Here is a 22,871-nt window from a genome sequence, read left to right as displayed (position 1 = left end):
TTGACAGTTGTTGCCAAAAGCCCATCTGGTTCACTATGTCCTTTAGGGAAGAAAATCTGACATCTTTCCTTGCTCTAGCCTACGTGTAACTCCAGACTCTCAGCAATATTGTTGACTCTCAACTGCCAACTCGGCAGTTGGGGATGGGTAATAAATATTGGCCTGGCCGGTGATGCCCAAGTTCCATGGATGAAAAAAAGACTTGATGGAAGAAAATCTTTGCTCGTCCAGTACGGAGTTGGTTAAGCTATTTCTCCTCCATCTCCATAGTCATGAGAAAGTTGGTGAGTGTACATTTTCAAGTCACTACAATGCTGAAGGCAGAAACCTGTATAAAGTTTACACTTTTTTCACGTTTTCATTGAAAATAGGTGCATACTGAACAAAAGAACAAATCCAGTATTTGGTGAAGTTCTGTTTTTATTTTGTGGGTAATGTAAGTGATGTACTGTTTCTTTTGGAGCTGCAGATTAATATAGTTATTGTGTCAAGATTCTCTGTGCTTTGTCTTGGCTAGAGATTTTGAAGGACCCTAACTCTAGAAAAGATCTGTGTCACCTGTAGTCAATTGGTTGCAGAAAGGATTTTCAACTAAATAATTAGAGCATTTTTCCCTTGATTCCATTTGTTTAATTGGTGGAATTTGCAACTTTGATTTTTGTTTGGTAGGTTTGTTGCTCTCCTGCTTTTGTGTTGATTGTACCTCTGTGACTGCCTTGCTGATTTGGCACTGGTTCAGAATCAAATATAGGACCTTCCTGCCCTGTGTGTCCTGTTTATTCACTGGAGTTGCTCAAAGATGGGGATGTGGCTTGTGGAATAAATTTTCTTAAACGTGTGTTTTATGTTACTGAATCAGAAATCCTCATCTATGTATGTGAATATAACAACCAGGAATAGGAGTAGTCAGTTCAGTCATAGAGATGTACAGCACAGAAACAGACCCAGTGGTCCAACTCGTCCATGCCGACCAGATATCCTAACTAATCTCGTCCCATTCGCCAACACTTGGCCCATATCTCTTTGAACCCTTGCTATTCATATACCAATCCAGATGCTTTTTAAATGTTGTAATTGTACCAGTGTTCACCACTTTCTCTGCCAGCTCATTCCATACACTCTGCATGAAAAAGTTGCCCCTTAGGTCCCTTTCTAAATTTTTTCCCTTTCACCCTAAAACCTATGCCCTCTTGTTCTGGACTCTTCCACTCCATGGAAAAGACTTTGTCTGTCGACCCTATCCATGTCCTTCATGATTCTATAAACCTGTATAAGGTCACCCCTCAGTCTTTAACACTCCAGGGAAAATAGCTCCAGACTATTCAACCTCTCCTCGTAGCTCAAATTGTCCAATCCTGGCAACATTCTTGTAAATCTTTTCTGAACCTAAGTTTCACGACATCCTTCTGATAGGAGAGAAACGAGAATTGCACGCAATATTCCAAAAGTATCCTATATATCCGCAACATGATCTCCCAACTCCTGTATTCAATGCTCTGACCAACAAAGGAAAGCATACCAAACGCCGCCATCACTATCCTGTCTACTTGCGACTCAGTGTGGCGGTACTGTGCCTTTAAGAGGGATTTGTTCTGTGCTTTTTCTGTTGCAGAGAGATGTTGCCAATGGTGATGGAATCTCTACTTAAGAAGCTGTAGGTAAACAGCTTTGAGTGGCCAGAGTATTTTTTTTACAAAAGGAGCATGGGTGGAGAGAGCTCAGTTGGGGTTTAAAGCTTATAGATACAGCTGTCTTGCTCTTCCGCAGCACAAAGCTTGAGTTCTCTCTCTGTTGCTGGATAGTTTATTTCTGCGTTCCTTTCTCCTTGACTGGAGGAGACAGTAAGTGAGATATATTTGTTTTGCTGGATGCACCTTGGACAAGAGTGTGTTTATGGGATGCTGCTATTTTGGGATAGTTGATGAATAGGAATTATTGAAATACTTAACTATTGAAATACTTAGTATTTTATTAAGTTTTTTTTTGTTTGCAATTTAAATGTGTGGTAAGAATGAAGTCTGATTTGCTTAAAGCTTAGTAGTGTACCAATTGAATCACATATGGAACATAGCACCTTACACTTGCCTAGAAATAAAATAAAAGTTAGGGTCAAGGCTATCTCCTCGATATATTTTGAGAGGGTTGCACTGGTTCACGACATGACTCTCACTGGTGCACTACAACAGGCCTGAGACAGAAATGTTGGGCAGGGAACACGGTATGTTGAGCTGCCAGGCACTGGAGCTCAGTCATTTTTTGACAGAGCAGATGTTCTGTAAAGTGGTCACCCAGTTCTGTGGTTTGTCTCCTGAGTGTAGAGGAGCCTACATTGTGAGCAGTGAATACAGTACACTAGATTGAGTGAAATGCAGGTTGGTCAGGGCATTGCTAGTGGGGATGCAGTAGTTTTTGACGATCTCCGAGACCCCTTTTTCCTTTTTAATTTAAAAATGTACAAAGTATACACAAAATCATTTTGCCTGAGTGTTAAAGCATGCAGCTTCTAACACATGCAAATGTCAGCTTGTCTGATGATCTTAAATTGCTTTCTGGTAGTAACTTAGCACAGCCTGGATTATCTAATAAATGTTTTCTGATAGCAGTATTACCTTGAAGCACGGGCTGATTGAATATGAGTGGCATGCTGCCAGCTACAAATAGTCGTATTGTTTGGTCTGCCAGTAACTGGCAATATACCAGCACAGGAATTTGTATGCTGCATTACTCGTTTGAAGCAAGGCAAAGCATCTTTTTGGCTTGATGGCAGTATCTTTTTAGTGGAGAAAACAGCTCCAGTCTTTCCTGCAAAGTAGTTAATGGTCAACTAACTTCACCTGTTCAAATCTTTGCGATTCCATCCCCTTCAACAGAAATCTGAAGTAGACTGGGCTTTGCTTTTCTCCCCCTACTCTGAGTCTTCATACAAGTAATTTTCTTGTCTGACTTCCAATGAATGCAAGGCGAAAAGCTTCAATTACTAACTTTTAACAACATTTTAAAAATGTTGGCTGGGAACTGTCCTTTCTGCAGGCTTTTCAGACTGTGGTCTGCTTTTATGTATTTATTGCTTAATGTTTCGCCTCTTCTCGCTTGCAGAGAAATAATATCTTTTTGTTTGGGTGCTCGGTAGGTTGATTCAAAATTAATATGTTTACAAATATATGTATTTCAGTAGAGACTGCTAATGTGTCTAAATCTCAGGCAAATGCAAATTACAACTGAGAGAGTTGGGACTCGAAACTAGAAGGGGAAAAATTTATTCTCTTTTTTTTTTAAAAAAATTCATTCACAGCACATGAATACTGCAGGGCAGACCAATACTAATTATCCGCTCTGATTTGCCCAGAGGGTGGTTCAAAAGTCAGCCATAATGTTGTGGCTCTGGAGTCACATGTAGGCCAGACCCATACAGACAGCAGATTTCCTTCCCATTAAGTGAACCTTAGTATAGAGCCATTCCACAAATGGGAAAGTAGATTCTTGCCAGTAACTGATGTTGGTTCCTCTGTCCTGTTGCTCCAATGTAGTGTTTTTTGAAGTACTAAAAAGTACTTTTTTGCTTGTTTGTCCGTTATTCAAAGAATGATAAGTGTTTAAATATTGTAACAAACAAAATGATTACAGTTCATCCTACTCCTGTCACAGGTGCTTGTCTGTGTGGAGTTTGCACATTCTCCCAGTGCTCTGGTTTCCTCCCATAGTGCAAAGATGTGAATGTTAGATAAATTGGCCATGCTAAATTGACAATAGTGCTCAGGAATGTAAAGGTTAGATGCATTAGTCACTGGTAAATGTAAGATAATAGGAGAGGGGAATGGGAGTGGGTGGGTTACTCTTCAGAGGGGTTGGTGTGGACCTTTTGGGCCAAAGGGCCGGTTTCCACACTGTAGGTATTCTATGATAATCCCAACCGAAAAGAAAGGTGGAGGCTTTCACAAAGGAATCACAAAGAAAAGGCTTTGTGATTCCTTTGCATTTTCAGGCAAAAGAAACTAAGCACTAAATTCTTTGACAGATGGTGGTTGTATTATAGATACTGAATCAGTGTCTTTCTGCCTGCTTTACTTTTGAGATTCTAGGATTGAATTCAAGTTGTATCTTTTCAAATGTACCCTCCAAATTGGATTTCAGTGGACTTCGATTTGAATTAATTTATTTTCTGATTTTATATGCAATTAAGTTTACTGCACTCAAATGTTGAAAGTGGAGCTTCGAGGAGAGATTTGTTTTTATTTTTTATAAAACCCATTGTGATATAAAATACTAATAAAAATACATTGATTCCTTGAATATGCACAGGATGATGGATTTAATTTTTCAGTTATGAAAGATCTATGAACTGGGAGACTAACTTGGCTGTTTCATTGTACCAGCACAAAATCCCTATTATCAAATGAGCTTGAAGAAATAATTGCATTTTTTTTGAACTGTTAAAGTGGCTTAACAGAAAAGCACCCTGTAATAGGAGGTGAATATTGCTGAATTCTTAATCCATTACTAACTGAGCAAAATATATATTGAACTTTGTTTTTTAAGAAGAAATATTGATGTCCCATGTCTTGCTTGATACCTGTAACACAGGATTTTAAAAACCATTTTTGGTACTTATTTTAGGTTGAATGAAGTATTTAGTATAACTGGTAACAGTTCCTTATTTTTGGTGAACTAACTGAATTTTTAACCAGTGCTTTCTACACCTGCTTTTATACATGATAATTCATTACTGAAAATTGGTGCCATTTTGCTTGACCAAGTGCTTGGTGCTTCAAGGATGATTGTCAGTTTGGACATATTCATTCAATTGTTATAGATCACTTCAGACTTTATTACTGAGGAACATGACGTTACCATAACAGTTGTGATCTGTTGAAAACAAATGATGCCTGAGGAAGCTGCTGAATCTTTCAGACTCTCTTTCAAAATTATTCTGATTTGAATTTAAGCAGTTACAATTTTCCCATAAAAATAGGCATTCCAATTAAATGGATTTGTAACTTTTATTCAGAATTTTTTTTCGGATATATCTTTTTGCTGTTAATTTTTTTTGTGACATAGTTTTTAACAAAATTTTGTTGTGGCTAGGCTTTAACAAACTATAAATGTAACAAAAAAAAGTAGTTACCATGTTTAAATTGCTTCTCTTTGAACGTGTGAAGCAGATGACTTTCTCCTCCTTGAACTATATGATTTTTGCAGGGAGTATTTACTTGATTTTGAAATTCTATTTGGATGTGCTTTTGGACATTCTCTAACAAGGAAAGATCCGACATCAATGTTGTTTTCACCATGCTAGGGAAGATAATGCTGAGCCTGCAGCCGTAGGTGAACTGCTGATTGAAAACGTCTTGGTCTAAAACAATTATGGAAATTGCTGACAATTTTTAGAAAAGAACCAAAAAATAGATCCTAAACTTTGAATGAAAATATCTATCTGCAGTTCTGGAGGGATCAGCTGTACCAAAATATTTCCAGGGAATATTGATATTGAGCAAAATGAACTTTGAGTTATTTGTCCTTGATTTTCTGTGCTGTTGCCTTGTTCATAAATTATTTCAGTAATGCTGGCACCAATACTTAAAATGCAATAAATTGAAGCAGTAGCCAAAATTGAATTGCTTAATAAATTTCTCTGCAGTATTTCTGATTACTGTAGTTCACCAAGTCCATTTATACATGAAATTCACGTTTAATAGTGCAGTGACTTTGGTTGCATTCTCTACTCCTGAGCCAAGTGATTCTGGATTCAAGACCGACTCGAGTCCTTGGGCACAAAAAATGTCCCTGACACTAGAGTACGTGACTGTGGAGTGCTGCTAACCTGACATTGCCACCTTTTGATGAGGTGCTAATTTGAGCCTTTGACTGCCCTCTTGGATGAAGAGAAAAAATCCCAGGGCTTTATTCCTCCGAGCAAAATATTCTTGGTGTTCTGGCCAATACTCATTCCTCAAGCAACATGTCAAAAGTGAAGATTATGGACGTCATCAATTTTTTAATGTGCTTGCTGTTTTAAATTTGGCTGCTGTTTCCTGCATTACGATAGTAACTATACTTAAAAAGTACTTGAATGGCTGTGATCAGCTTGACACATCCAGAAACAACAACAAATTTTGTAAACAATTTTTTTTCCCTTTTAGATGTGCTTTGGGCTGGCTTATTTCCTGGGCATTAACTTGGGTGTATTTTAGAAATATCTGCTAATTATTAGTTGACGAATTAAATCCCTTCCAATGCATATTGTTATTGCAGGCCTTCGCTCAGTCAACTATATATATATTTTTTTCTTTATTCCTTCCCTTGGAAAGTAGTATTCTGGTGGCAACCGTCATTTGAAGTCCAATGCATTTAGAGTTCAGGATGGGCAGTATCTTCTGCATTTGCTATGACTCGAACAACTAAATAATTATTTTCAATAATGCTGCCAAATAACTAAATTTCAGCTTTCTGATGTTTGTGCATGGTGTTATACCATCTGTTCCACTTCCTATTTGTCTTCCTTTTTTTCCTTCTCGATGCATTGTTGAAGCCATTTTTAGAACACTGCATTCAATTCCCAGCTATGGGAAAGATGTTAAATTTTAAAGGGTTGAGAAAAGATTTACAAAGATGTTGTTGGTATTGCATGGGAGCGGCTATTTGCCTCGGACTATTTTCCCTAGAGCGTAGGAGGCTGAGGAAGGACCTCAGAGGTTTATAAAATTGTGAGGGGAGTAGATAAGGTGGGGAATCCAAAACTACAGGGTCCAGGTTTAAGGTGAGAATGGAAAGATTTAAAAAGAATCTGAGGGGCAAACTTTTCACAGAAGGTGGTCCATGTATGGCATGAGCTGCCAGAGGAAGTGGTGGAGGTTGGTACAATTCAAACATTTAAAAGGCATCTGGATAAGTATATAAATAGGAAGGGTTGAGAGGGATAATGGCCAAATGGCTCTAGATCCGTTTAAGATACCTGGTTGGTGAGGAGTGTTGGATCAAAGGGCCTGTTTGCATGTTGTGTAACTGTTAGATTTTCCTTTTTTACCTAGATCATCCTTTCCAAATACTCGCACTACTGAAGACTCAACAGTACTTCATATTGTTCATTGAGTTTGTAGATTTTAATAGTTGGGCATAGCCCTAATATTTGCATAAGGTGCAATAAAGGTGGACATCGTGGTCAAGAGGTTTGATGTATTACCCTTAAGGCAACATGAATTTATGTTTACCTTGCTGGTTTTGAGGAGGGGTGAGGTGGTTACAGGCACCTGAAAACAGCTGTCCCTTTTGAGCTTGTAACATCTGGCATGGTTATAGCTACTGTACACCTATCACTCCAATTGTTTTCCCTTCTGCCAGTGCAATCATCTGATGACTTCGGAGACCAAAAATACACAAAAAGAGACCTTTTGTCTAAAACAACAAAAACCTCTGGGAATTTCCATTGACCATCAGTACGAACTACTTGTTTCAAATGCAAGTCCCGTGAGACACTCCGGGTAACATCATTGAACCATTCTATAGTTCTTTTTTAAGTCACTCAGGAAATTGGTCCAGCTACTGTGTAAATGCTTCGAATGAATCCACTCTTCTGGGACATTGTTTTTACCGTGACTGCAGATGCTGGAAACCAGATTCTGGATGAGAGTGGTGCTGGAGAAGCACAACAGTTCAGGCAGAATCCGAGGAGCAGGAAAATCGACGTTTCGGGAAAAAGTCCTGATGAAGGGCTTTTGCCCGAAACGTCGATTTTCCTGCTCCTCGGATGCTGCCTGAACTGCTGTGCTTTTCCAGCACCACTCTAATCCAGAATATTGTGGGACATGGCAATGTGATGAAAGGTGTATGATATATATGTATTTCGATTTCAGAATAGAGGCAGATGGATATGAGTTGCTTTTGTGAAGTTTTGTTTTAATAATTTCAATTCCAAGAAAACCTGTGATTGCAGTTGAGTGACTGGGATAGCCCCTGTAGTGGGAATGAATAAAATGGTTGCACTGTTGGGTGTTTGACTGACAGAGGAAATAAATTTAAGACACTTAATCCAGTTTTGACTTCAGAACAGTAGGTTTAGGTATTTAGTTCAGAAGATTGAAATAAGAGTTGTAACATTGGACCATTCCTGACCAAAAGCTCTAATCCATCCAATCCTCTGAGATTGTGGACGATAAGATAATGTTAATTGTTTATTCGCAAACTTAATTTTTTTTGTACACTGTGACTTCATGGTTTCAAGTTAAATTTCTTTGAGTAATCCAGATCTCATTTTTTAAAAAAAACTAACTTTACCATTATCTTTCTCACCAGAATTTACCTCAAAGGCAGGAAATCTTGTTCAGATTACCCCAATGTTAAATACTGATTCCTACTCCGAGTATTATACACTGTTAATCCTGGCTTGTGGTTCTTTGAAAGATGTCTCAATTAAAGGCTTAGGTTTAATTGATGTTTGCAGTTTTCCCACTGCCTGACACATCTGGCAAGATGCGACCATGTCTTTGTGAAATCCTGGGCAATAATTTTATTTTGCATTTTAGCTTCCGTTCTTTTTAATATCTAACTGATTTGTCATTGGAAGTTTATGAGCCACTTGTAAACAGTGCTATAGAACTATCATGTGAGAGGTTGCGCATCAGCTAGTATTTGATGTGGTTTCCATTTCTTTATTAACACTTTGTCTTTCAAATAATAACACTTAGGCATTGTTTAGGGTGTAGGTTTGCTCGCTGAGCTGGAGGTTTGATATCCAGACGTTTCATCCAGGCTAGGTAACATCATCAGTGGCGACCTCCAAGTGAAGCGAAGCTGTTGTCTCCTGCTTTCTATTTATGTTTGTCCTGGATGGGGTTTGTGGTGATGTCATTTCCTGTTCTTTTTCTGCACCAGCAACCATCCCAACACAAACAGACAAAGCTGTATCAGAACACTTCCAACGAGCCACCACACACTGCAGCACATACAAACTTCGGAAAACAGAGGAGAACCACCTATACAATGTATTCAAGAAGAACAGATACTCAAAAAATACAGTCCGCAGATTCCTCAGGAACAAACCACGACAAGCAGACCTAACACAGCCAGAAACCCTAACAACCTTACCATACATCAAAGAAGTTTGAGAAATGACAGCCAGACTAGTAAGACCCCTCAGAATCCTAGTAGCACACAAACCCACCAACACTCTCAAACAAAAGCTAACAAACTTAAAAGACTCAGTACAACCCATAGACAAAACCCACGTCATTTACAAAATTCCATGAAACGACTGCCACAAACACTATGTAGGACAAACAGGAAGAAAATTAGCCACCAGGATACACAAACACCAGCTAGCCACAAAAAGACACGACCCTCTCTCCCTTGTAGCCCGACACATGGATGAAAAAAACCACCATTTTGACTGGGACAACACATCTATCCTGGGGCAGGCTAAGCAAAGACATGCCAGAGAATTCCTAGAGGCCTGACACTCCAACCACAACGTCATAAACAAACACAACAGATCTAGATACCATCTATCACCCCCTCAGAAAACGAACAGGAAATTACATCACCACAAACCCCAGGAACACCATCCAGGACAAACATATAAATAGAAAGCAGGAGACAACAGCTTCGCCTCACTTGGAGGTCGCCACTGATGATGTTACCTAGCCAGGTAATGAAACGTCTGGATATCAAACCTACAGCTCAGTGAGCAAACCTACACCCTAAACCTGAACCTGAGCTACAAATCTTCACAAACTTAGGCATTGTTCTGATCAAGTTCTCTGTAGGTTGCTTGCTATTACACACTCAAATCTGAATCAGTTGCAGCCCATCTGAAGAAGATGCGCTAAATGTGTCTGCCTCATTCTCTTGTTTCTTCCATCCTTTTTGCATAAGATGTAATAAAATATTGTCTGACAATTGAATTTCCCAGTTATTTCCCTTTTTATGTAGTTTCCTCCTCTTGCTGTCTAATTTGTGGGCCTGAGATCTGGTCACTACACAGCCAGGAAACAGTCCAGAGTATTTCTCCTGTAGCATCCCAATTAGTTTAATTTCTCTTGGGTTGTTCTGTTACCTTGTGAAGCCAATATTTGTAAACCAGCCAGTTCATTCCCCAAGATGAAATGAGTTCCTTTTATTGGAAGTTGTCGCACTACACTGATTACAACTTCTCCATTGACTAAGTCACTTTTTGATCCCGTTCTGTGAAATGGGACTCATTTGTAACCTCCAGGTATAATTCCGATTAATATTTTCTCCTTCATTAATCCCTCTGGAAGATTCTCCGCACATTCAATGTGTGTCTTAATTGGTCTCCCTTCTCGGAGTATAAAGAAATACCTTGTATTTAAGAATAAATTATTCAGTGTCTCTAGCTGTCTGATTTTTTTGTTTTGTTTATCAACAGTCAAAGAAGAATTTTCTTGAGTTCTGACTCCTCTCTTCCTTCCCAGTAGATTTTTAAGGAACTGTGTTCTTTTTGTGCTATGGTTACAGTTTTGACATCTATTTCCGTCTGAGTCCCTTTTTCTCAGTTGATTTTTCAGGCATCCCTATAGTTGCAATTGGTCATCCATTCAGCTTCGGCAATTACTTTGTAAGACTAATATCTAAAGTTAAGTGACATTTTACCTTTGTAACATCACTTTTTGGTTCAGGTCTTGCTTATTATTTTGGCATCTCTTTGTTTCTTTAAAGGGTAATACCTTCTCCATCCATAGGTAGGAGACAGAGGGTGATGGTAGAGGGTTGCTTTTCAGACTCTAGGTCTGTGACCAGTGGTGTGCCGCAAGGATCAGTGCTGGGTCCACTGCTTTTCATTATTTTATGTTAGTGATTTGGATGTGAACATATGAGGTAGAGTTAATATGTTTGTAGGTGATACCAAAATTGATAGTGCAGTGGACAATGAAGGAGGTTACTTCAGAGTATAACTTGGTCTTGATCAAATGGGCCAAAGAGTGAAGGATGGAGTTTAATTTGGATAAATGTGAGGTGTTGCATTTTGGTAGTGCAAACCAGGGCAGGACTTATATAGTTGATGGTTGAGCCATGGGGATTGTTACTGAACAAAGAGATCGAAGGTGCATAGTTCCCTTGGAAGGGGAGTTGTAGATAGTCAGGGTGGTGAAGGTGGTGTTTGGCCACTTGCCTTCATTGTTCAGAGCATTGAATATTACGTTTAAGATAACTGGAGAAATACTTAAAAATGATCTGAGGGGGAGCTTTTTCACGCAGAGAGGTGCATATTTGGAACTAGCTGCCCGAGGAAGTGTAGGAGGTGAGTGCAATTACAACACTTTTTTAAAAGATATTCAGATGGGTATTGAATAGGAGGGATTTAGAGGGATATGGGCCAAATGCTGGGGAAAGGAACTAGGTCAGTTTGGAATGTCTGGTTGGTATAGGTGAGTTGGACCAAAGGGTCTGTTTCCCTGCTGTATGACTCTATGACTGGCAAATGCTGATGGTAAATTAGCTATTTTATGGAGATGTGAAGTGGTTTAGTTTGGAAATGATAAAATGATTTTATTATAAAAAAGCATTAAACCTGTTAAGTTTGAACCTCAAAGTCTTGGGTATACTTGTACGAGGGATGAATGGGGAGTGGAGATTGTGCTGCTGGAAAAGCACAACAGGTCAGACAGCATCCGAGGAACAGGAGAATCATGTTACGGGCATAAATCCTTCAGCAGGATTTCCGATGAAGGACTTATGTCCGAAATGTTGATTCGCCTGCTCCTCTGATGCTGCCTGATGTGCTGTGCTTTTCCAGCAACCCATTCTCGACTCTGAGCGTCAGCATCTGCAGTTCTCACTTTCTCCAAGTATGGGGAGTGACCAGGAAAGTAGAAAGATGGCTGAGTTGAATTAGCAGAAACAGGCTTGGTGGTTGTATGGTTTACTGTTCTTCAGTTATGATGATCTCCAGAAAGTTTCCTCAGGCTTTAGCAATTTTGTTTATTGCAATGAGGGCACCACCATCAAGGACACATTTATTGCCTATTGTACATGTAGTTCAGAGTCAACTCCATTGCTGAGGGTCTGGAGTCACATGTAACACAGACTTGGTCAGGATGGCAGTTTCCTTCGCTAAAGGACATTAGTGAACCAGATGGGTTTTTCTGACATTTGACAATGGATTCATGGTCACCATTAGACTCTTAATTCCAGATTTGTATTGAATTCAGATTCCACCATCTGCTGTGTTAATGGTCTAGCGATAATACCAGAAAGCCATCTCCTCCCAAATTGATGAAAAATGATCAATTTCATGCAAGTACGCTAACAGCGGCTGAACAGTACTATTTCTTGTTTCATATTTTTATCTTCTGGTTATACTTTGATCCACCCTGCTTGTTGCATCCCAAAACGACTAATACCTTTGATCGTAAGAGTTAGTATCAGGAGTATGCACGTATGATCAAGGAACAAGAGTAGCCCAGCTTGCTCTGCCATTCAGTAAGATCATGGTTTATCACGAGGGTTTGAAGCCATTTTTTTGTTTCTCATTATTATTCGCTGAATTTACTTTATATGGGATGAATGCTTGCTTCAACTCCTCTCTTCCTTTCATAGACTACTATTTCAATATGCGAAAGTAAATTTAAAATGGGAATGGAAACTATTTTCTTATGCTTGTGGACACCCTTAGAAACAAAGAAGATCATACTTAGGACTGTGGTGTCAGTCAAGGACCTATCTGTGGCTTGCACCTATTTCTAACCTGCACGTTACCAGTATCCAATGGCATATCGTTACCTTTCAAATGTACTGTGGCGCTCAGCTCCACTTCAGTACCACCTTCCTCAACTTCTCCCATGTCCTCTTTCCCTTGCTTTCTCTTTCCTGTGCTCACACTACCTCTTCTGCCTGCTCTCTCCCTGTGTGCTGTTCTTCACCTGGGGCACACACCTCCTCCCATGGAGGTGTCAGATTGGTTTGTACGTAGCTTGTGTCATGATTTCACATAAAAGCATTAAGCTGGAGTAGGCCATTTAGCCCTTTTGAGCTTGCTCCATCATTCAACATGGTCACGGTAAATCCTGTATCTCAAGGCCACATTTCTGCTTTTCTCTTCTACCCCCCCCCCATACCCCTTGATGCATTCAGTCTCAAAATGTCTTGAATACATCTCTTTCTTGAATGTGTTCTAACTCAGTGGCACTATTTAAGAAAGATAGTAAGGAAAAGCTAGGGAGGTTTAGACTGGTGAGCTTGACTTGAGTGGTGTACAAGTTGTTGGGAGGGATCCTGAGGGACTGGATTTACATGTGTTTTGAAAGGCAGCAACTGATGAGGGATAGTCATCATGTCTTTGTGTGTGTGAAGTAGTGTCTTGCGAACTTGATTGAGGTTTTTCAAGACTCAACAAAGAGGATTGATGAAGTCAGAGCGGTGGATATGGTTCATATGGACTTCAATAAGGCTTTCAACAAGGTTCCTCATGGGAGACTGTTTTAACAAGGTTAGATCATATGGAATACAGGAAGAACTAGTTACTTGGATATCGAACTGGCTTGAAGGTAAAAGACGGTGGTGCTGGAGGGTTGCCTTTCAGACTGGAGGCCTATGACCAGTGGTGTGCTACAAGGATCGATGCTGGGTCCACTGCTTTTTGTTACTTATATAAGTGAATTGGATGTGAACATAGGAGGTAGAGTTAGTAAGTTTGCAGTTGATACCAAAATTGGAGGTGTAGTGGACAATGAATGTGGTGACCTCAGAATATGACTGGACGTCGATCAGATTGGCCAATGGGCTGAGAAGTGGCAGATGGAGTTTAATTTGGATAAATGTAAGGTGCTGCATTTTGGATAGGCAAATCAGAGCAGGAGTTAGACACTTAATGGTAAGGCCCTGGGTAATGTTGCTGAGCAAAGGGACCTTGGAATGCAAGTTCATAGTTCCTTGAAAGTGGAGTTGCAGGCGGTCAGAATTGTGAAGAAGGCATTTGGCATGCTTTCCTTTATTGGTCAGAGCATTGAGTGCAGGAGTTTGGAGGTCATGTGGCTGTACAGGAAATTGGTAAGGCCACTTTTGGAATATTGTGTATAATTCTGGTCTCCTATCAGAAGGTTGTTGTGAAACTTGAAAGGGTTCAGAAAAGATTGACAAGGATATTGCCAGGATTGGAGGATTTGAGCTATAGGGAGAGGCTGAATAGGCTGAAGCTATTTTCCCTTGTCACAAAGCAAGTTGCTCGTTTTTTTTTAAAAGCTGTTCCTTGGTTCAAGGATACTCTGTTCTTGATTTTATTTTTTCAGAGGGTAATGAGCCGAGCTCTGATCAGTGTAGTTTGGTAGAGAGATGAAAAGTATTTTGAGGCTTTTTGTTAACATGTAAACAGATGAGCTTTCAGGCCAAGGTGGTGATGTTTTAGAAGTGACCTGTATAAAGAAAGGGGAGTGGTCAGCTCTCTCTAGTTGTGTGGAGTCTGTGTCCTTCTGTGTGTCTCTCTGTGTGTCTCTCTCGCTCTCGCGCTGGCCCCCGTCCCTCCTCTGCCCCTGTCCCCGTCCATGTCTCTCTTTGACTTCCATAAGCATCTGTTCCATGAATACTGGTTTTTATTGGCACTGTTGTGTATACAGAGGAACCTCGATCATCTGAACGAGATGGGTGGGCACTATTTCGTTAGGAGAATTGAGTATTTGGTTAATTGGTTTCCTCAGGGGCTTGGAGTTTTCTGAGGTCTGTTCCCCATTCAGGAGACTAAGCAGCAGCACACTGCGCGCGTGCCGCCTCCCGCTGTCCAAATCCCGTCCGTCACCCAAGTCCTCTCTGCCTTCACTGCCTGCAACCCCATCTGTCACCTCCCCGCCCCCTCATCCGCCTCCCACCCCCTGATCCCTGTCCGCCTTCCCACACCAACCCCAAATCTGTCCAACAAACTCACCCCCTGTCCAATACCCGTGCGCATCCCCATCCTGGGGCAGCCGGACTGTGCACCAACAGTAAGACCGCTACTGCCTTTGTGTGGTACGTCTCCAAATAATGCACATACACATGCACACAACTTATTGCAATGGTTTTGACAAGTTCCACCTCTGCCCTGTACAGGACAATGTTAAGAGAGATCATCTGGGGAAAGGGGGTTTAGGGACCCTTGTGTAGAACTTCAGGGAAACGATGGGGGGGACGAGAGAAGGCGGGAGGTCAGTCATTTGGGGACGGTGCCTGGATTGTCCAGGACTGTTCTCAGCAACATTTCAGTGAGCCAAGTTTATTTTTAATCATTGTACCTGTAAACAACAGAGGCAGCCAGGGTTGAAACAGCTCTTTGATGTAATGTTTCTATCAAGACCTCGAGATCTCCTTTGGATAATCCGACATTTGAATAATCGAGGTTCCTCTGTATTCGGAACAGCATAATTAAATCTAGTTGGATAGGCTGAGTTCTGTCAGGGTTCTTTATTCTGTTCTGTGTGTTTCATTGTGTAATTTTGTGAATAAATGTTCGTCTGTTTTAGCTAGGTTGACTGCTAGATTTTAACTTAATCCAGGTAATTTTCACAGTACGCTTACCGAAACAAATTGCCAAGTTATGGTCTGAGCTGCGTGTTTAAGAATGTTTTGAGTGGTCTGGCTTCATCCCTAACACCCTGGAGCGTTGGAGATTGAGGGGTGATGTTCTTGGTGTTTATAAAATCATAATAGACGCCTATATGATGAATAGCCAAAGTCCTTACCCCAGGATGGGGAAGTCCAAAACTAGAGGGTATAGGTTTTTGGGTGAGAGGGTAAAAATTTAAAGTTGTGCGAGTATGGAATGAGCTGCCAAAGGAAGTGATTAAGGCTCGTCCAATTAAAAGGCATGTGTATGGGTACGTGAAGAGGAAGGATTCAGAGGCATATGGGCCAAATGCTGGCAAATGGGACGAGATTAATTTCGGATATAGGTCGGCATGGATGAGTTGGACCATATGGGCTGTTTCCATGCTGCTCAGCTTTATGACTATTTCATCATCGATATTTAAATTGGGCATGCAACGTTATCAGTTGCTCGTTGCTGGCTTTTTTCTGCAAAAATCTGAGTAGGTCACACCTTTCAAAAGTGCATTCATTCATCTACCTTACCTCTACAAATACTGAAGAAACTATGAATACACTGACTGACTAATGTGTGAAGAGGTGACATTTTACTGCTGCAGTTTGACATTGAAAAATTACAAATAGATCTTTGGAGCTTTCACACTCCGTCTTGACTTAAATAATTTTGTTTGAAGTTTATTGACAACAATTGTAATTAAATCTGTTACTTCAATTGCCTCCATTTACTTCCATGGAAAAGACAGTTTTAATAGTGAGCGTAAGAAAAGAAAGTGAGGAAATTAATTCCTGTCATTTATAGGGCTATAACTAAGCAATTTAACTTGATGTAAGCCCTCTACTAAATGGGGTTGGCATATTGTATTTGCATTGCCACGCCCACTATGAGGGCTGTGAACCAGATTTTCCAAGTTCAGGCTTCCAATAAATGGAAATTAAACTTGAGCAAGCTTCTGTTGGTTTTTATGTAAAATATACATTTTTTAGGGGAAACCTTTGTATTAGTGTATTGTGAGATAAATTGGCCTAAATTGCTATGGTGAGTAAACTTCAAAAGGTGTTTAATTCGTTGCAGATTGCTTTGGGATGACCTGAGGACATAACTGCATATAGCATCTTTAGTGTTTCTTTTTATCTGACAAATTTAAACTGTGATCAGCAAGCACATTAAAGCCACTGGAACACAGATACAGTTGCAGAAACAACTGGTGCATGCCAGAGAGAGTCTTGTAATGTAATGTAGTATCACTTACCGGGAGTACCATGTTGCATTTCTGCACTTAGAGTCATAGAGATGTACAGCATGGAAACAGACCCTTCGGTCCAACCTGTCCATGCAGACCAGATATTGCAACCCAATCTAGTCCCACCTGCCAGCACCTGGCCCATATCCCTCCAAACCCTCCTTATTCAAATACCCATCCAAATGCCTCTTAAATGTTGCAATTATACCAGCCTCCACCACACCCTTTGGCAGCTCATTCCATACAAGTACCACCCTCTGCGTGAAAATGTTGCTCCTTGGGTCTCTTTTCTATTTTTCCCCTCTCACCCTAAACCTATGCCCTCTAGTTCTGGACCCCCCCCCCCCTCCCCAGAGAAAAGACTTTGTCTATTGCCCCTCATAATTTTGTAACTTTCGATAAGGTCACCCCTCAGCCTCCGATGCTTCATGGAAAACTGCCCAGCCTGTTCAGCCTCTCCCTGTCGCTCAAATCCTCCAACCCTGGCAACATCCTTGTAAATCTTTTCTGAACCCTTTCAAGTTTCACAACATCTTTCCGATAGGAAGGAGACCAGAATTGCACGCAATATTCCAACAGTGGACTAACCAATGTCCTGTGCAGCCGCAACATGACTTCCCAGCTCCTGTATTCAATACTTGACCAATAAAGGAAAGCATCCCAAACGCTGCCTTCACTATCCTATCTACCTCCACTTTCAAGGAGCTATGAACCTGCACTTCAAGGTCTCTTTGTTCAGCAACACTCCCTAGGACCTTTCCATTAAGTGTAGAAGTCCTGCTAAGATTTGCTTTCCCAAAATGCAGCACCTCGCATTTATTTAAATTAAACTCCATCTGCCACTTCTCAGCCCATTGGCCCATCTGGTCCAGATCCTGTTGTAATCTGAGGTAACCTCTTTGCAGTCCACTCCACCTCCAATTTTGGTGTCATCTGCAAGCTTACTAACTGTACTTCTTATGCTCGCATCCAAATCATTTATGTAAATGACAAAAAGTAGAGGGCCCAGCACCGATCCTTATGGCACTCCACTGGTCACAGGCCTCCAGTCTGAAAAACAACCCTCCTCCTCCTCCACCCTCTGTCTTCTACCTTTGAGCCAGTTCTGTATCCGAATGGCTAGTTCTCCCTGTATTCCATGAGATCTAACCTTGCTAATCAGTCTCCCATGGGGAACCTTGTCAAACGCCTTACAGAAGTCCATATAGATCACATCTACCACTCTGCCTTCATCAATCCTCTTTGTTACTTCTTCAAAAAACTCAATCAAGTTTGTGAGACATGATTTCCCACGCACAAAGCCATGTTGACTATCCCTAATTAGACCTTGCCTTTCCAAATACATGTACATCCTGTCCCTCAGGATTGCCTCCAACAACTTGCCCAGGTCCGAGGTCAACTTAGTGAGGTCAGGCTCACCGGTCTATAGTTCCTTGGCTTGTCTTTGCCGCCCTTCTTAAACAGTGGCACCACGTCTTCCGGCACCTCACCATGACTATCGATGATACAAATATCTCAGAAAGAGGCCCAGCAATCACTTCTCTAGCTTCCCAGAGTTCTCGGGTACACCTGATCAGGTCCTGGGGATTTATCCACCTTCAACCGTTTCAAGACATCCAGCACTTGCTCCTCTGTAATCTGGACATTTTACAAGATGTCACCATCTATTTCCCTACAGTCTATATTTCCATATCCTTTTCCACAGTAAATACTGATGCAAAATGTTTATTTAGTATCTCCCCCATTTTCTGTGGTTCCACACAAAGGCCGCCTTGCTGATCTTTTGAGGGGCCCTCTTCTCTCCCGAGTTACCCTTTTGTCCTTAATATATTTGTAAAAACCCTTTGGATTCTCCTTAATTCTATTTGCCAAAGCTATCTCATGTCCCCGTTTTGCCCTCCTGATTTCCCTTTTTTATAGATATTTTTATTAGAAATTTAACATTTTTACAAATTTACAAAAATAAACAAGACTCTCAAGTACAAACATTGATATACAATTAAATCTTAAATAAATAATAACCAAAATTTAACAAAAGAAAAACAAAACTCAACTAACTACTAATCTAACCTACAACTAACCGAAGTGTATAATTAAGTCTCTTATTCAAATAAGAGAAAGGAAAAAAAAACAAAGGATAACACACAAATTGGGTAGTGAGATACATGCTCGGAATGTGTTAACAGCAAATGTAACAAAACCCGTATTCGTGCGGGATTCCTCTTCCAAGGGGTCCTGGACCAGCCAGGTTCCTAATCTCAATTAAATAAAAGCCCTTGCTAGGATAGCCGAAATATCTGTGTTTATATCATTCAAAAGGGGCTGCCATATTTTATGAAATAATTCGGTCTTTCGGTGCACCATATTTGTAAGGAAGTCAAGGGGAACACATTCCATAATTAATCTGTGCCAATTTGAAAATCCAGGGGGGCCCTCAGCCACCCAGTTTACCAAAATATTTTTTTCTTGCACAGAAAGAGAGAATAGAAAATAATCTCTCTTCCCGTGCATATCCAGGGAGAGTAAGTTCGAAAAGCCCAAAAGGAGAGATACAGGGTCCACTTTAATTTCCGTTCCTAAAATTTCTGTCAGGGTACTTGCTACTTTAGTCCAGTATCTACGGATCTTATGACAGGTCCATAGGCAATGTACAAGAGTGCCCACCTCTATTTTACATTTGGGACACATTGGAGATGCTCCTGTCTTAAATTTTGCCAATCGATCCGGTGCTATATGGGCCCTATGAAGTATCTTCAGCTGGGTCCCCTGAGTTCTGTTGCAGATGGTGATTCTTCTGGCGTTTTCCCAAATCTCATTCCACGTTTCTATAGAGATTTCTCGTCCTAAATCCTGATCCCATATTTTAAGCAGGTTGTCGATATCTCCCGATACTTCATCGTGTAGTAAATGATAAATAGAACTGACGGAAGATACCCCCATTGGTCGTAGCACTCTACATTCTGTATTTGAATTATAAAGACTTTCTAATAATGTAGTCTTCTTCTGTATATAATCTCGAATTTGGAAGTATCGAAAGAGGTCTCCATTAGGTAATCCGAATTTCTGACGCAGCTGTTCAAAAGACATCAGGACCCCTTCTTTAAATAGGTCCCCTAGACATGAGATACCCCTGGATCTCCAGAGTTTAAAAGTGGCATCTGTAAACCCCGGTTGAAATCCCCATGCTCCCACTATCGGCTCATAGGGGATGTTTTATGTGAGTTGCCCTCATTTTGCCGCATTATATTCCAAGCTTTAATTGTGTTTAGTATTACAGGGTTTTTACGGTGATCCGTAATGATTTTCCTCTTGTCTGAAAATAAAAGGTTAATAAGTGGGCATTTTACTTGAGAAGCCTCGATGTCCAGCCAGATTGATTGCGGATCAGACAAGACCCAATCAGCTATGTAACTTAATAGGGAACTTAACTGATATTTCCTAAAGTCTGGGAAGTCTAATCCTCCCCTTGCCTGTGGAAGCTGTAGCTTCTTCAGCCTAATGAGGGGCCGTCTATGATTCCAGATAAAGGAACCCAACCAGCCATATAATTTACATAGTGCCAGTCTCAGCAGCGTCACCGGAAGCATTCTCATAGGGTATAGGAGACGGGGCAGGACATTCATTTTAATTAGTGCTATTCTACCCAGCCAGGAAATTGGAAGGTCTCCCCATCGCTGGAGGTCCTGCCTTATCCTTTCCAGTAAATGCACAAAGTTAACCTTGTAAAACTGATCAAATACTGGGGTAATAAAAATGCCTAAATATAAGAAACCCTCCAGGAACCAACGAAAGGGAAAAAGGGATCCGTCCACTAAATGGGGTGTCATAGCAAGGCCACCCATTGGCATAGCCTCCGATTTTGAGAAATTAATTTTATAGCCTGAGAATGCGCTAAATGTATTAATAACTTGGATTAAGCGAGATATGGACCTCAGAGGATTACTGAGGAATAGAAGAACATCTGCATAAAGGGTAATTTTATGTTTACCTGTACCATTCCTCGGGGCCGTTATATTAGGATCAGCCCGTATAGCTTCTGCTAGTGGTTCAATTATTAGCATAAATAACAATGGCGAGAGGGGACATCCCTGACGGCAGCCCCTACCCACACTGAAGCTATCCGAACCTAATCCATTGGTAACCACAACTGCTTTGGGATCATTATACAGTGTTGAGACCCATTTGGTAAACACCTTTCCAACGCAAAACCTTTCCATTGTGTAAAACAAACATGACCATTCAACCCTATCAAATTTCTGCATCTAATGAGACGATTACTCCTGGTATCTTTCCCAGATGGCAGGCTTGAATCATATTCAAAACCCTTCTAATATTATTGGATGATCTACGGCCCTTAATAAACCCCGTTGAATCCTCCTTTATGATATGTGGCAATACCCTTTCTAGTCTCAATGCTAACGTTTTAGAAAGGATTTTAAAATCTACATTTTAGCAAGGATATTGGTCTGAATGACGCACCATCTTCTGGATCCTTTCCTTTTTTAAGGATAAGAGAGATATTTGCCTCTTTCAATGAAGGCGGGAGGCAGCCCAGACTGTATGCATAGTTATACATGTCCATAAGTGGACCAGCCAATACTCCTGTAAATTCTTTATAGAATTCAGCTTGAAAACCATCTGGGCCAGGTGCCTTACCACTCTGAAGTTGCCTGATTGCGTCAAGTATTTCTTGGACTGTTAGGGAAGCATTTTAAGACCGATACCTGTTCCGGAGTTAGGTCCGGAAAGGTCAAATTTTAAAAAAATGATTGCATCCTCCTTGTCCTGTCTTCACAATCCTGCGATTTATATAAATCAGAATAAAATTTTCAAAAGATTGCATTAATTCTTTTATGATCATGAGTCAAAATACCCGTACTTTCCTTGATGGACGTGATAGTTTGAGGGGCCTTTTTTTTCTTTGCAAGAAATGCTAAGTATCTACCCGGTTTGTCGCCAAATTCATATAACCTTTGTTTTGCAAATAATATTTCTCTCTTAGCTGTTTGGGTAGGCGTGGTGTTTAGAGTTGTCATAAGGGCCGTAATCCTTTGCAATTTGATAATAGAAGGTCTATCAGCATATGCTGTTTCAGCTGCTTTTAAGTGAGCTTCGAGCAAACGCTATTGTTTTCCCTTTAATTTTTTTCTGGGTCGCTGAGTAGGAGATGATCAAACCTCGGGCGTAAGCTTTGATGGTCTCCCACATCATTGATGGGTTGCTAGCCGTACCTAAATTAATTTCTAAAATAGTTTAAAATTCTTGAGAGAAGTACTTTACAAATTTACTATCTTTCATCAGGAAGGGGTCCATACGCCAATGCCGAGAGGATGTCCCATTGTTCCTCGCCTTGATTTCCATATATACAGCAGCGTGATCGGAAATTGCTATACTACCTATTTTACAGGATGATATGGAATTTAAAAAAATCGAGGGGGCAAAAAACATATCAATTCTGGTATGACATTTATATGGATTGGAGTAAAAAGAAAAATCTGTGCCCTGTGGATGGAGACATCTCCATACATCTACTAATCCTAATTCTTTGTTCAGATCCACCAATTGTCTCGATCTGGGAGATACTCCTGCAGTACACGTGGGAATCCTATCTATTTCCGGATCCATAATACAATTAAAGTCTCCCCCTATAATTGTATGATGGGCACCAAGAGCCATCAATTTAGAGAAGGCTTCTGTTATAAATTTAAAGGAGTGTGCCGGGGGCGGTACCAATTTAAAATTCCATATTCCTCTCCATTTATAAGGGCTTTAATCAGAATATATCATCCAGATTCGTCTTTTATCTGATTTAGGATTTTGAAAGGGAAATTCTTCCGAATAAGAATAACAACTCCCCTGATTTTTGAGCTGAAAGAAGAAAAAAAGGCCTGATCAAATCCACCTTGTCGTAATTTCAAGTGTTCTTTATCCAACAGGTGTGTCTCCTGTAGGAGAGCTATATCAACTTTTTTTCTTTCTTGAGACTTGATAATATTTTCTTTCTTTTGACTGGCGAATTACTCCCCTTGACATTCCAGGTGCACCACTTAACCGACTGATCAACTATAATCGTCCTGGCAGGAGGGACCCCTCAGGAGGGGAAACCCT

The 22,871-nt window shown here is 40.6% G+C and overlaps 1 protein-coding gene across 6 annotated transcripts in view; it reads left to right on the top strand.

Moving 5' to 3' along the window:
• Nucleotides 1–22,871, top strand: part of tcf12 (transcription factor 12) — a 329,491-nt gene that overhangs the window by 25,977 nt on the left and 280,643 nt on the right. The gene's annotated exons all lie outside the window — the stretch shown is intronic.

This window comes from Chiloscyllium plagiosum, unplaced genomic scaffold (genome assembly GCF_037043375.1).
Source record: "Chiloscyllium plagiosum isolate Xiang-an unplaced genomic scaffold, Cpla_swu_hap1 HiC_scaffold_39, whole genome shotgun sequence".
Classification (NCBI taxonomy): Eukaryota; Metazoa; Chordata; class Chondrichthyes; order Orectolobiformes; family Hemiscylliidae; genus Chiloscyllium; species Chiloscyllium plagiosum.
Note: the sequence above shows the minus strand (reverse complement) of the source record. Positions and strands in the feature narration are given on the sequence as shown.